The following is a 14,154-nucleotide window of genomic DNA, read 5'->3' as shown; positions in this document are numbered from 1 at the left end:
ATCTGCGATGCATTGGGTTGGTGATAAAGTGCCCATAGATTTTTGGGGCACCATCTGCTGCCCTCTGTATGTGATGAAGTAGGCAAAGATGTGCCAGTAGATGCTATTGCTTAAAATGTTTCTCTAAATCAGAGAGGTCAAGGGAGTTGCCTCTAGTGAACCTTACAGTACTTTTGTGTTCAGGTAAAACTTGCTTTCCAGCTGCTTTTCCATTTGTACACTGATTAACATACATCCTATGCCAGCTTGCTCCTTTGTTTGCCTGTTAAAAATAAACAGAGCCTTCCTTTTCGGAGCATCTTCTGCTCCAGGGTTGTGTGTTTGGTTTCTTTTTGTTGTTGTTCTTTTTTAGCTCCCAATAGCTTTTTCTGAAGCAGTTCAGAAACTGTTCCCCTTTGGCATTTAGGCGTCAGTGTTTCCAGTCAGTGATAGAAACGCTTTCCAGTAAGAACAAACGCCGAGTGTTTGGGGGTTGCTGGAGATTGTCAGCATCTTCAGTGCCTAGTCCTTGGGTATTTCTGGTGATAGCTGCTTTGGACATCCCTATTGTTGTGACTTTGAGCAACTGTGTCATTCTCCTAAAGGAGAAGATTGCCAAGAAGTTTTAGAAAGGCCCAGATTACGGAAAGGATGGGCAGTTATAGTCAGTAACAGTTTTTACCCTGTGAGTTGTGTTGGAGTTGTTTAAGATGGGGTTGTATAAAATGGGGTGTGCGAACACCCGCTGATGTGGCACATTAAGTGGAACTGTATTTATTCTTCAAATAACTTGTTATCCCTCCTGTTAACTTCTCCTCTGCCAGCCAATACAATCTTCTGTGTTGGCTGATGCATCTGTGAATGTTCATGTCTTCTGGTTTCTTCTTGTTTCCAGCACTGTTTTTCTTTATTTCTTTCCAGCAGAATGCTGATCAGCTTTTTGCTATCCTTTTTTTTTTATGCTTTGCCTACTTCTAGCCTGTTTTGTTTCTTTTTGGCCGTGTTTCATTAACATTTGCAGAATTAATTGCTGTCTTGTCGTCTTCACAACAGAGAACTTGATGAACTTAGTGGTGGTGAAAGCGTGACGGCAATGTGAATCTTCTATTTCTGTACTTTGGTTAACTTTATTCTGCTGTGTCCACAACTGGAGAGGGCTGACATCTGCCTGTGAAGCTACTGAGGACTGCTCAACCTCCCAGGTGTATTTCTCTTTTGGCAGCAAGTGCTGGTTTGTCTCCTGTTTTGTGGTTGACTACAGCTGAGAAGATGGCCACATCAACTCTCTGTGCACCTGGTGGTAGCCTAATTTAATGCTACATTGTGCTCAGCACTCTCCTTCCACCCTACAACATCCTAATTTAATGCTGCGTTGTCCTCAGCACTCTCCTTCCACCCTACAGCATTGCAGATGTTGTGTAGAGGAAGAAAATAGCAACAACAACAAAAAAAATTCATGAGTTTTGGGCCAACCTACATGGTGATCATCTGGGCACAAGGACTGTCCTTGTTTTGCACGCTGGGCAGTGTGTGTGGTGTCTCTTCCCTGCCCTTCCAGGTCACAGCCTGTTTGCAAGGTCTGTCTGGTCTGTCACAGGTTATTCTGTGGCAGTTGGTTGAGGAAAACTGCTGACCTTGCATTAACTCACTGATGTGCGTGAGCCTCGTGATCCATAGATCCCTGTCTTGTCATGCACTGGATCAGAGCCAGATCCCTATCTTGGGGATGCTCCAAGAAAACGGTGTAGCCATTCTATTTTGTACCTGTGTCTCTGAATCACACAGAATCACAAGGTTGGGAAAGACCTTTAAGATCAAGTCCAACCATTCCCATCCTAAGCTAAACGATATCCCTAAGTACCTCATCTACCCTTTTTTTAGACACATCCAGGCAAGGTGACTCAGCCCCTCCCTGGGCAGCCTGTTCCAGGCCCTGACAATTCTTTCAGTAAAAAATGTTTTTCTAACATCTAATCTGCCCCTGCCCTGGCCCAGCTTCTTGCCATTTCCCCTTGTCCCAATCCTGTCACGTGGCTAAAGAGACCATCACCCACGTCTCTACAACCTCCCTTCAGGTAGTTGTAGGTGGTGATAAGGTCTCCCCTCAGCCTCCTCTTCTCCAGACTAAACATCCCCAGCTCCCTCAGCCGTTCCTCATAGGATTCGCCCTCCAGCCCCTGAAATGTTGTGTGTGGGGGGTGTTGAGGCATATTTAACATGTAGACCTGTGGCTGCCTTACATGGGAGCTCTGTGGAGCATCCTGCTGCTGCTGTTCTCCATCAGCCTCTCATATGAACTTCCCAGAAGCCCCTTGGCAGAGTAAAAGCCAAGATGCTTTCTGTTACTTGAAATATTTTCCTTATAAAATGCTGGCAAGTGTAGTGACACAAGTGGACCATTGAAATGTTAATGAACAGATTTGTAGGGAAAGGGAATTCACGTCCTCTGGATCAAAGGAATTTGTTGTATATTGATTTGACGTATTTACAAGTTCAAATGCTTTCTGAATGTCTTCTTGTACTGTTTCTCTGTTAGCAACGAACGTGAATGTTTTTAATAGCCTTTTATTTGTAACAAAGGCAGCAGAAATGTTTTCTGGGTTACTTCAGAGTCGGTGGCATTCCCTTCAAGCGGTCTCTGGCCTTGGAGGTCGAGTTAACCCCTTAGCATCCGATAGGATTGCACCCACCACCAGACATGTAATATCTAGAAGCACTTGGCACCGGCTGCAAGAAATCTGGTTTAGTTCTTGAGCCCAATATTTGACATGCAATTAAAAGGCTATGAGCTTTGCTAACTCTTATAAATTTCTTTTGCAAGTGTGGCTGTTAAAGTCCAGTTTTATTAGCCACCTGTGCGCGCTTTATTTTTTAAATAGGGACGTTGGCCCCGTAAATCTGACTTTTTAAAATTTAATGCATCAGATGTTATTGAAGTATCTTTACAGCACTGTGCTGTTGTTGCAGCTGCAGCTTTGATAGCTTATATTTGCAGCTACTGCGGATCTAATTTTGTAGGTGAGCGTGTGTGGGGGGCAGAGCATCCCAAACAGAAATGCGTTTTGTGATAACTCGTGGTGAAGTATCTACAGGCAGACCTGGACAAGGCATGGTGTTGAAGCATGAAGGCATCCCCTGAGTTTCAGGAACTGTACACAAATTGAGGGTTGGAGCAGCCTTTACCCCTTGAACTGAGCTGTTTTCAGACATCTCATAGCCTGGAACAAACCCAAACCAAGCCTCTGTGATGATGTAGTCCCATTTGTTGCAATGAAACTTCAACTAAGGTGATCTCCAGGGAATGGAAGATTATTTTGGTTGAAAGGGACATCCAGGGAGGTTTCTAGTCCAAACTCCTGTTCAAAACAGGTCAGGCTTTTAGGTCAGGCCAGGTATCTCAGGGTTTTATCTTGAAAACCTCAGAGGGTGGAGGCTACAGAAACTCTTGGCAATATAATTATTATATTCAGTAAGAACCACTCTTGTTTTGTTTATGGTTGTCATCTTCTCAATGACATTTTTACAGGGATTGAATGGGGCAGTCAGGTCACCCTGAAGCCTTCTCCAGGCTGCCTAGGCCTGGCTCCCCCAGGGGTGTGCTCCAGCCCCTGACCATGTTAGTGGTCTCCACCCAACACATCTGATTGATGTCATCCTTGTTCCAGGGGTTGCCCAACTGGGCATGCTCTTCACCGATGCAGTGTAATGAGCACTGAGGTCCTTGATTGGGGTGACTAGGACCTTCTGGTGATGTTTCCAAGAAATGTATTGTGTAGCTGCTGCCCCTGGCTCTGAGTCCCCACTCAAGGGATACTCAGGGTTTTGTTATGCTTTTAGTATTTTCTCAGCTTTTGGTGCAGTTAGCTTTGTCTTCTTGCTCTTTTGGCATTAACAGCTTGTAGACTGAGGAGTTTTTGAGTGCTTGGGGAACATGTGAATGTAGGAGACTCCATGTGAACCTCATGCAGGACAGGTACTTTGCTTCGTGCTGCTGGGGTGAAGCTCATGTGAAGCACTGGGACTTGCCTGCCACCATCACTGTCAAGGATGAGGGACACATGGTGAGGAACTTATTAGCAAGAGTGATGGAAATCACATTTGCTCATCCCATGAGCTTTGTGTGCTGAGCCTCAGAAGGCATCCTTACATGATATCATTGTCCTGGAATGCAAATTTACCCAATCCAGTGAGACTTGGATCAGCTCTCCCTCTGGCACAAACAATAAAAATCGGTCTCCTGTGGAGAGATAATGGGATTTATTGTGGGTGCATGTGGCCCAGGTCTGGTCTTTGCTCGCCTGTTTTATGGAAACCTCTCAAATGTAAGAGCAGTACCAGGTGTCCTGAGGCATTCAGTCTTAATTCTAAACTTTTCTGTGGTTCTGTGGCCAAGGACTGGACACCACACTGGGGACAATCTCATAAGCATCATTTTTATATAATAAAGCACAGGTAACTGCATTCTGCATTGTCTTCTGCTGCTGTCCACGTATGATGTGGCACTTAGGGCAGATTTTTGCAGACCAGCGCAGATCTTTGAGTCATTTTGAGGTGTGTATATATATATTTTAAATATAAATAAAGACATGACTAGTTTGGTGTTGCAGCTGACTTGGATGTTTTTTGTCGTACTTTTAAAAGCATGGTGGCTCCTGTCTAGTAGTGCTTTTACAGGGCTTTATTATCTAAGCTGTCTCTCCATAGTTTGTTTCATATATATATATATATTAAGCAGCTTGCTTTTTTGGGGGAGTTTTTCCTCAGAACTACAAATTTTGGGTATCACATCCTCTTCTCTTCCCATACCAGTAATAAAACCCGCTTGTGTGATGTGGTTTTTAAATACTAATAATTTCTTCTTAGTCAGAGACCTTCTGTATGAAGCATCAACCAGGCTGGGGAAAATTAGCTTTTTTGCCTTATAAACCCCTGTGAACAGTTGTTGCTGATAGAAATGTTGACAGACCCCCTTGCTTGGCGGTCTGCGCGGTGCCACTGGAATGAGATGTCGATAGTCTGTGTATGGGTGGGACAGCTTGTATACAGCTGAGCCTTGCAGTCTTTATCACAAACAAGTCTTTGGAAGCGTTCAGTGATTTTTATCCCTCCCCTCTGCCCACCACCCCCCCCCCCCCCAAAGTATTTATTTGCGTTTTTCCCTTCGAAGCCGAATTCTTGTCATTTGCTACTTCTGGATCCAGTGATTTCTGATAGACTTAAAAAATAATAATAATAATAGAAAAAAATTCCCTGTGTAGATTAAGCTGCTGAAATGCCTGCAAGGCATTGTTTATAGGTCCATGTTCTTTCTTTGGTGAGAGAAAGTGAGTACTTTAATGTCTTCCATATTTTGCAAATCTCTCCAGCTTGGATACAAAGTGCTGTGGCATTTGAAGATGCTTTTTGCTGCTTTTAGGGAGAGACTGATGGAAGTGTTGGCAGACACAGCTGTGATTCTGCCTCTTAAGGTAAGTGTAACGTGTCTGAAAGGTCCAAGAGCAGCCCTGTTGGAAGCTAGAAGACCTTAGAGCTGCAGAAGGTGCTGTAGATGAGTTATGCTCTGGAAGGAGTGTTTCTTTGGGTGAATGGTGGGTGAGGAAGAACAAGCTTTGCAGCCTGGCCAGGCACCAGGAGACCAGCTATTTCTGAAGCCTTAGAAACATTCTCCAGCTCTACTTTACCTTATAGAGCTCTACTGCAGTGTGCAGATCACTGGTGCTCCAGCTATAACCTTTGGAAATCTCCACGGGCAAGTAGGAAACACGTGCTACAGTGGAGCTGCTGGTAACGTCTTGTCAGGCCTCAGATTTGCCCTGTGAATGGAGACTTCTTGAGCATCTCATCCTTGGATCTCTATAAGTTTTCTCTGTTGCTGAAGGTCATGGTGTAATTAAAGTTTCTGGCCACTTAAAATTTCAAAGTGGATGGTGGTTGAAGGTGAATTTTTAACCTTCTCTGCAGAGCCTTGGAAGTGAAACTGCCATTTATCGACCTCTTAGAAGATCACCACTCCTACTGTTTATTTAGCTGTCCTCCTACAGCCAACTGAAGTGCTATTTTGGAACAGAGGCCACCTTAGTTGCTGTCCTCTCATCCTTTCTTCTTCATCATCCCCCTGGCACCTACAAGAAGCCAGTCTTTGAGGGCCACATCAGTATCCTTTGTGGTCAGGTGTGCTAATACGACATTGACCTGGTGGGTTACTCATATACCATTTGGGTTTTTTCTAACCCTGTGGAATATTTTGGCTTTGGTCATAGTCTTTTTTGTGGGAAACAAATGAGGTAATGATAATATTGACCTCCTAATAGCCCCTTTCCTTGTTTTTCCACTTAATTGGATGCTATGTAGTGGCCGTAGGCTACAGATGATAAAGGGAATCCAGCGTTTGCTTCCTTTTTGCATCCATTTGGTTCTCTCTTTAATGACTTTGCTTGGCAGTGAGGTGAGATTGGGATATGAGAAAGCCTGGTCAGTGGCAGAGGAGTGGCAGGTGATTAATGGCAGAGATTTGGTAAAGGTATAGTGGACCACAATGGCTCGAGAATAGTTTAAGGTCTGATTTTTTTATTGTTGTCAATTGACAATTTTTTTTCTTTCTATCTGACCTATTCTCTACACAGAGAGAGACAGAGGAAGAGTTTGAAGAGAAGTGGCAGGTGATAAATTCTGTGTTTTGCTGTTCTGTGTTTCTTTGCTTTAGGAAACCTGAGGAAGGATTCTTTATAGTCTAAGCATGTGTCTTAGTGTGTGTAGGTTGGACTTAGTGTGTGGTTCCCCCTTACAGAGTGCTTCTGGTGGGCACTGGTTTATCTCAAGGCCATTCTGGGTCATTGGAGAGTAGTAGGTAATTCCATGAACAGAATCATAGAACCATTGGAAAAGACCTTTAAGGTCATCACCTCTAACCATCTGTCCAGTACTGCTGTGTCAACTAAGCCATGTCCTGGGGTGCCATGTCTACACATTTTTCAAACAGCTCTAGGACTGGTGGCTCCACCACCTCCCTGGGCAGCCTGTTCCAATGCCTGACCACCCTTTCAGTGAAGAAATTTTCCCTAATATCCAATCCAAACCTTCCCTGGCACAACTTAAGGCCATTTCCTCTTGTCCTGTTGCTTGTTACTTGGGACAAGAGACCAATCCCCCACCTGACGACAACCTCCTTCAAGGCAGTTGGAGAGTGTGATCAAATTTCCCCTTAGCCTCCTCTTCTCCAGACTAAACCACCTCAGTTCCCTCAGCTGCTCCTCACCAGACGTGTGCTTCAGACCCTTTACAAGCTTTGTTGCCTGTCTCTGGACATGCTCCAGCCCCTCAATGTCCTCCCTGTAGTGAGGGGCCCAAGACAAGCACAAGGTGGGTCGAGTTCCTTAATGGTCAGTAAATGAGCATTGATTTCTTTAGTCACTTTGAATCCTGCAGGTACTCAGACACGATGGCTAGCCTCCTGGAGAACTATCATCTCCCATGCTCTGCTGATGCCTTGCTGTCTTACCATGGACAAGTAGCCAGCATCCAGAAGCTCAGAAGGATGTCATGGTCCGATGTGCAGATGAGGAGCTGATGTGATTTCAGTGTTCGTAATGTCTCCAAAGCCAATGCAGATGGAGGCTATGTAAGGATTTAAAAGAGTCTGTTGACAGAACTTCTCTGTCAGATTTACATAGCAGTTATGTAGCTCCAGAATAATGAAGACAGCTCGTAAATTAAAATATACCTGTCACTTACCATATCTGCATGCAAGTACGTATCAGCTCCTGGTGAACCTCCCTTCAATGCAGCTGTTATATAAGAGTTGATCTAAGGATTCTTGTGTGGGTTTGGGTTCACTCCATAGTGTGTTTCTGTGCACAGCACAGGTGTGTTCTGTGCAGTATGTGTGCTGCCACTACAGGGACAGAAATGATCTCAGTGAGAAGCATTTGGTTTTATAACAGTCTTTAGGCTTTATTTCTATGTGCTGTAGAGGTGCTTTTTTATTTCAAGTTTCAGGGAACTCCCATTACACCAATAAAGAAAAAAATTTCTTTTTAACTGGTGATCACTTTATGGAATAACAGAAGGAAAATCTGGAGAAAGGCAACATGTAGGGTTGTGTCTGGAACTGAGGCTGAAATTGTAAGAGCTGCTGTAATAGCAGCTTTGGGAAAGGATTTTGCAATAATGGCTCTTTTGGAATTCAGATTTCTGGTTAATTTTCTGTAAATGTGACAGTTGTACATACAAGTTCAGCCTTGTAGCATCCAGTACCTGGACAAGGGGGTGGGGGAGTAGGTATGGGAGAGGTGAGGAGTTCCACAGCTAATTTCCCATTGGACTGGATCCTAAAGAAAAACCCCTTTGAATTAAGGAAATCCCTTTTTGGCTAATTTGCCTTGAGCAGAAATGTGAGGGCACTCCAGGATTGTGTGGCTCAGAGTTCTTCTTACCCACCGAGGGGTCTCTGCAGATTATTTATGCTCCTAGTCAAGAATCTTGGGTTTGTATAGCCCAGTAAACTAACATGGTAACACTTCCTTTATATTTTACATTCTAGAAATCACCAGTCTGAAATCCTCTCGTTAAGAAATTCCACTTGAGAGAAGTACAGGAGTTACCAGAGCTAGAACCAACCCACTCTGAGCTTGTGGTCTTGTGACAGTGCCTGGAGCTGTTCCCACAAAGTGCTTTGACCTTGTTCCTGTGATGAAGAAGAGTGATTAGATAGATGAATTTTGGCCCAAAAATATGTCTCTGGCAAAGCAAGTAAACATTGTTCCCATCACAGATGAGGATGTCCTGCTGTAGGACTTCAGAGTCTACACAGAGCATTAATGAGGATCCAGCTGCTGTAAAAGCACACAGGGTGGGTTTTTCTTTGGGGTGATAATTAGCTCTGCTAATCATACCCGATTCTTCAGACTTTCCGAGTCAGCTTTGTGCAGGTAGCCAGATGCTGATTGCTGTTGACTTCTGATCCCATAAAACCTTGATCAAACAGCTGGAAACAATTGAAAGAAAGTCCATGTTCTTTTGTTTAACGAGACAAAGCCTATTGTGTGTTAGAGCAGCACATGAAGGATGGTTTCTGCTCTACTGTACCCAGGGACAAAGGGCTGAGCACTTCATTTGAAAAATTACTTTCCCAGACAAAAGAACAAACCATTGAACCAAATGTGACGTGCAAGTTGAAATTGTTCTCTGGTATGCAGGGGATCCAGCCTACGACATTTTGCTGACATCTGCATCCAACAGGGTAATGCTTGAATAGGTACTGAAAGTGCTTTTCTCTAAGGAAAGTACTTTGTGCTGTTGGAGCCATCCTTTTAGTGCCTGCTTGAAAGGTATGCTCCGGGTGCACGGTGCCCAGCTATCCTTTTGGGAGGAACAGTGTGAGCTGTAATATGCTAAAAATTAGCAGTGTGTTCCTCTCTGCTCTGAGTCAGGGAGCAGAGCAAATGCCTGTCAGAGAGGTTTCCCATTTTTGGATCTCCTTAAAAAAAAAAAAAAAAGCCTAGAAATAAAAATGAATAAAAAAGGCATGTCTGCATCTCTGCCCTTTACTTGTTCTCTGCTTGCACAAAGCTGCTTTGCCTGCAGGAGCATTGTGCTTGTCCCATTTTGCCCAACATATTTCTGCAGGATTCACCTCTTTTTGCATGCTAACTATTTTGATACTCCTTTGCATCTCTCCCAAAGCTCTTGTTTTCACCAGGAATCCTTCCTAAATTGATCTTGTTGCTGGCAGTGTCCTTTCTTTGTCCTGTACAGCATCCAGACCTTATGTGTGGGACATGGAAAGAAGGTCATAGAGGTGTCTGTCTGTCTTCTGAGTCACTTGGTGGACCCACTTTCTACCTGGAACCAGGCAGCTCCATTACCAGGATGCTGTTTCTCAGTGGTGGGATGTGATCTGGCTGGGCCATAACACCATAAGGTCAGAACCGTGCATCTTCTGGGGTGAACAGAGTGAACACAGGAATCTGGAGCCATCCATGTGACTTTCTGAGTTTCCTTGTACTGAGATGTAGACTTCTGGGCACTTAAGACTCCAAGGTTTTGGGTGACATCGTGTTTGGCCTCCCCTAAGAAACACCTTTTGATCCCTGTTTTGCTATGGGAATCCCATACTTTGTAGGCTGGACGGCCGTCACAGCCATACGATTCTTTGATTCTTAAGTGCATTTAGGGAGTGAAAAAACCACAATTTCACCAGAAACTTGCATTTGTGCTGAGATGTAACTGGAAGAGAAGGGGCTGTGATGAAGTTCTGCTGTGGGGACTTTGCTAGGGAAGAGGTTGTATAAAAGCAGAGCGTGAGACTGCCACTGTGCATTATTAATTTGGTGTGCGCACGCTCTTGGGTTTGAAGGGCAGAGTTACACTTCCAGCATTTTTGCTCTTTTGCTCTGACTTTACTAGTCCCAGTGTTTGACAGGCTGATCTGAGGCTTTAGCTCTTGGAAACCACTTCAATGGCTCCTGTGAGCTATAAAGATTATCTAAGTAAGGGCTCAAGGAACTCTCAAACTTGAGCAATCAATCCCTTATGTAGCCTTTCACTGGAGATGGAGGACTAAAGCCTTCCCTTCACTGACTTCTCAGAGTGAACCAAACTATTTTTAATTTTTTTTAAAAACCATTCTTTAAGCTGTTATTCCTTTTAAGTTAAGGGCCTAGTGAAGGGGGCAGGGGATGGAAAGCCTCAAGACCTGGAACTGGAGGCAAACACAGGCTTTGTATATGAGACACAATATGTCTGATGAACTCGACTGCCTTGCTCGTAGGTTTTACACCCATCTGACGGCTGTTTTTTTTATCGTGGTTTTTCTTCCCCTCCTTGTGTTTCCGGGATGTCAGCTCATTTCTCTCTTGTTTTCCCAAACTCGTCAAGGAGCATTCCTCTAACCTTGGCTCCCATGGTTTTGGCTGTTGCAAAACGAGGGAGCAGCCGTGGCAGAGGGGGCCAGAGGTCTCTTAATTGCAGCTTCCACTGGTCATAAGCTTCATATTAAGATAAGCTGCAAAAAACTGTTGTTATTTATATTCCAAAAACGTGTTTTATCAGCCAAGTTATTTGGAGCTGTTAACTGCAGGGACAGTGTGGAGTACCAAGGGGAGGGGAGGTCTTTCTTGCTGTTATACACTTGCTGTGCTCATGAGCACAGAAGGCAGGAAAGCACGAAAGCCAAGAGTGCATCTGCTGGGGCAAGGGCTCTTCTGCTGAGTGCAGAATGCAAATTTTGCAATCAAATGACTTTGGTGGCTTTTGGAGTCACTTGTAAAGCTGTTGCATGTGATTCACAGAAATTTGGGTTGGAAGGGACCTCTGGAGATTATATAGTCTACCCTCCTGCCAGAGCAGGATCACCTTGAGCAGGCTGCACTTGGCAGCATCCAGGTGGGTTTTGAATGTCTCCAGGGATGGAGACTCTGCAGCCTCTCTGGGCAGCCTGTCCCAGTGCTCTGCCACCCTCCCAGGAAAGAGATGCCTTCTCAGGTTTAGGTGGAATTTCCTATATTCAAGTTTGTGCCCATGACCTCTTGTACTGTCCCTGGAAACCACTGAAAAGAGACTGACCCCATCCTCCTGGCACCCACCCCTCAAGTATTTATAAGCATTGCTAAGTTCCCCCCCTCAGTGTTCTCTAGGATAGAAGGTCCCAAGTCCCTCAACCTCTCTTTCTAAGAGAGATGTTCTACTCCCCTCATCATCTCCACAGCCCTTTTCTGTTAACCCTCTCCAGTAGCTGCCTGTCCTCCTTGACCCAGGAAGCCCAGCACTGCACTCAATATTCGTGATGAGGCCTCACCAGGGCAGAGCAGAGGGGGAGGAGAACCTCCCTCGACCTGCTGGCCATGCTTTTCTTGATACACCCTGGGGTGCCACTGGCTTTCTTGGCCATGAGGGCACACTGCTGGCTCATGGTCAGCCTCTTGTCCACCAGGACTCCCAGGTCTTTTTCCATAGAGCTGCTTCCAAGCAGGACAACCCCTACTTTGTACTGGTGCATGGGGTTATTCTTCCTTAGGGGCAGGAGCCTACACTTGTCCTTGTTGAATGTCATCAGAGCACTCTCTGCCCAACTCTCCAGCCTGTCCAGATCTGGCTGGACGGCAGCACAGGCTTCTGGTGTGTCAGCCATTCCTCCCAGTTTGGTATCATCACAGACTGGCTGAGGGCACACTCTGTCCCTTCATCCAAGTCATTGATGAGTATGTTGAACAGTGCCAGAGCCAGGACTGACCCCTGAGGAACACCACTTGTTACAGGCCTCCAACTAGACTATGTGCCACTGATCACCACCCTCTGGGCTCTGTCTTTAAGCCAAAACCAGTTTGGCCATGTTTCAATTCTTGGAAGGCTTAATTGCAAGGAATAAATGGAGATGGGTACCCAAGGAGAGCCTTTGGCAGTGCTGTAGCTGCCACGAAAAGCTGCAGAGTAAGTTTGTGTTATTGGAGGCTGGAGAACCCGTGGGCTGGGATCTCTGCCGTTACGCTGCTGGGACTTGTCCTGCTTAGAGACCAAAATCCATAAGCTGTGACACTAAAATCCTTTAGAAACTGTCTCACTAGCTCTGATAGTCACCACATTCCTTGCCTATTTTTTCATCCTTATTAATTTCTTTAGAGACTTCTTAGAGATTTCATTTCTGAAGGAGGCGGTTTGATATCTCTTCCACGTTTCCCTTACTTTGGCATGTCTTGTGTCTTCTCCGTGACCTTGCTGCAGTAACACATCCTTTCCACGTTTCTGCAGAGAACAGAGGCCACCACTTTCCTGTTTAGATGATGGAGGTGAAAAAAAGCTTTATAAGAGCATTTTTACCCATTAAGCCTCAACTAATTGGTGAGGGGCAGTGTTTTGTAGTGCCTGGCTAAATCTGTTTCAGGACTGTGCCCAGGAGTGTGTTTATTTTTTAAATTTTCTTATATTTGGGGAGTTCTGATCCATGGAAAAACAAACTAATGAAAGTGGGGGTTTTTTTCTTTTATAATTTTTTTTCTTCTTTCTCTCATAAATTAAAAACATTCACTTTCAGAATAATTTTTTTTTTCAAAGTTAAAGGCAAAATTATGGCATTTATTATCTTGAATTTCCATGACTAGTTAATTTTGACTGTGTGTGGGTGGCTAAATAATCCTTCTGTTTCCGAAATCTTCCTGAGGAATTCTTTGTTACTGCAGGGAGACAGACACCCACTGTGGAAAGTTGAAATGGTCAACCTAAACTCTTCCCTGATGCTGGGCGCTGGGTTGGCTGCAGGGATGGCAGATAATAAGTATTTACCAAAGGGGTTTTTCATTTCCAGCGTGTTAATTCTCATCAGGGCTACATGTCTGCTCATGTTTCCAACTTTCCCGGGGAGGGAAGGGAGAGACACGTGCTGGGGATGCTGCTTTTGTAGGGTCAAGGCTCCTTCCTGCTTTATGGTGACAGTAGAGAGCGTCTTCTCTGCAGGTGGTGGTGGAAGAACCACTTGTAGAAACCTGCAGAAATCCCTACCAACCCGTGCAAGCCTATTTTGAATCATTTTTCTCTGGTTGCAACCTGAATGGCTTGTATTTTCCAGATTTATTGCTTTCTCCTGGTAATTGGATTTAGATTTTTATCCAGAGCCCGAAGGAGTTGCTTAGCTCTTTGCTGATCTCCGCTCCTCTCTGCAGCAGACCTGGTAGCAGTTGGGTAGCAGGACAACGATGCTGTTAGGAGGCACAGTCCTTTTGCTGTCCTCCCCCAGAGCAAAGGTTTGGAGGGAGACCAGAGGTGAAGAAGTGTGAAATTCCTCCCTGGAGACCGGGAGAGCCACTGTAAGGTCATGATGGCTGAAACCAAGCTGGAGGGACAGCGGCCACTGGCCACCCAGACAGCATCCTGATAGCACGATCTGAATGGGGGCTTGAAGCACGCTGCAGCCTGATTTGGAGGCAGCTTCGAGCCATTTAATTGTTTTGATTTTTCTGTTAAGGGGTGGGTGGGGTGGGGGCAAGTGCCATCCTTTATTTGGGAGTTCATTCTGGCTAAAACAATAGCGCTGGGGAAGGCGAGCTCTCCAGCCTTCTGCGCGGTCCTTTTGAAAAACCCAGGGCTTTTAGGAGTTTAACGTTATGAATACCTTGGGCTCAGTGGCATATGCAGAACAAATGTGAATCAAACACAAAAATAATTCCTTCAAGAATTTTATTTATT

The 14,154-nt window shown here is 44.9% G+C and overlaps 1 protein-coding gene across 2 annotated transcripts in view; it reads left to right on the top strand.

Annotated features, from left to right (window-relative positions):
- Positions 1-14,154, top strand: part of EXOC6B (exocyst complex component 6B) — a gene marked incomplete at both ends in the record, with an annotated part of 300,949 nt that overhangs the window by 82,040 nt on the left and 204,755 nt on the right. The gene's annotated exons all lie outside the window — the stretch shown is intronic.

Source organism: Gallinula chloropus, assembly GCF_964237585.1.
Source record: "Gallinula chloropus genome assembly, chromosome: 4".
Taxonomy (NCBI): Eukaryota; Metazoa; Chordata; class Aves; order Gruiformes; family Rallidae; genus Gallinula; species Gallinula chloropus.
This window is presented reverse-complemented; position numbering and strand designations above follow the sequence as displayed.